The 1,541-nt window shown below is 35.2% G+C and overlaps 1 non-coding gene across 1 annotated transcript; it reads right to left on the reverse strand.

Moving 5' to 3' along the window:
• Positions 1–863: 863 nt before the first annotated feature.
• Positions 864–935, reverse strand: TRNAC-GCA (transfer RNA cysteine (anticodon GCA)). Its single transcript has one exon. It is a non-coding gene; the product is annotated as a tRNA-Cys (tRNA).
• Positions 936–1,541: the final 606 nt, after the last annotated feature.

The following is a 1,541-nucleotide window of genomic DNA, read 5'->3' on the forward strand; positions in this document are numbered from 1 at the left end:
CACCTTTATTAATTCAGTAATATGTACAAAGTGGAAGCAACATGCAATCACCATCAAAGCAATGCATTTTCAGCCACCAAACCCTCCTTATAACTATAATGTGTACACAAGATGTCCTTTATCTGCCTTGGTAAAATACAGTGAGGTTTCCATTGCAAGAATTCATACATTTCGTATCACATGTAGATATTGGAACATGGAAAAAAAACCTTTGTCAAATGCACAAATTCTGCAAAATGTAACTACTTCTCTACTGCAGTTTGTTGATTTTGTGCTAAGAGCATAGTTAAACCCAATTATTCATTGTTTTGTATATGAAATGATGATATATCTTATTGTTTCATACAGTGCATTGGGTTGAAAAACATTTTAACAGGATCTATTGAAGAGGGTATATGGTTATGAAACAGGGACTTTTTGAACTGCACTCCTACGCTCTACCAATGGTATAAACCCTTGAATGCTGAAAACTGCCCTTTTTTAAAAAGGTGATAGAGTGGTTGACTGTATAGAACTTGTAGAACTAATGACATCAGTGCACTTCTGATCAGCTATACAAATTAATACATTTCATTAAGGGCATATTATTGGTTTCCACCACAGTTTTATAACATTCATATGAGCTTTCAATGGACTATTTCAAACTGATAATATCACCAGTAGAACTTGGGTAAATGTAAAACACAGCTTGTATCATACGAAGAAATCCTGAACAGCTAAATGGTGTTTACCCTAGGTTTCAGGAGATGATCAGGAGTATTTCAAATGTAGAAATGTGTTGCTCATTACATAAAATGCTAAGATTGTAAATGTTTTCTTCAATTTATTTAAACAAATATTTCTACAGGTAAAAAAGTTGGACAAGGGGGCACCCAGATTTGAACTAGGGACCTCTTGATCTGCAGTCAAATGCTCTACCACTGAGCTACACCCCCAATTCTGCAATGTTCATCTATATTAATTCAGTAATATGTACAAAGTGGAAGCAACATGCAATCACCATCAAAGCTATGCATTTTCAGCCACCAAACCCTCCTTATAACTATAAGGGGTACACAAGATGTCCTTTATCTGCCTTGGTAAAATACAGTGAGGTTTCCATTGCAAGAATTCATACATTTCGTATCACATGTAGATCTTGGAACATGGAAAAAAACCTTTGTCAAATGCACAAATTCTGCAAAACGTAACTGCTTCTCTACAGCAGTTTGTTGATGTTGTGCTAAGAGCATAGTTAAACCCAAATGTTCATTGTTTTGTATATGAAATGATGATATATCTTATTGTTTCTTACAGTGCATTGGGTTGAAAAACATTTTAACAGGATCTATTGAAAAGGCTATATGGTTATGAAACAGGGACTTCTTGAACTGCACTCCTACGCTCTACCACTGACATAAACCCTTGAATGCTGAAAACTGCCCTTTTTTAAAAAGGTGATAGAGTGGGTGACTGTATGGAACTTGTAGAACTAATGACATCAGTGCACTTCTGGTCAGCTGTACAAATTAATACATTTCATTGAGGGCATATTATTGGTT

This window comes from Ambystoma mexicanum, chromosome 4q (assembly GCF_040938575.1).
Source record: "Ambystoma mexicanum isolate Mex_15411 chromosome 4q, UKY_AmexF1_1, whole genome shotgun sequence".
Classification (NCBI taxonomy): Eukaryota; Metazoa; Chordata; class Amphibia; order Caudata; family Ambystomatidae; genus Ambystoma; species Ambystoma mexicanum.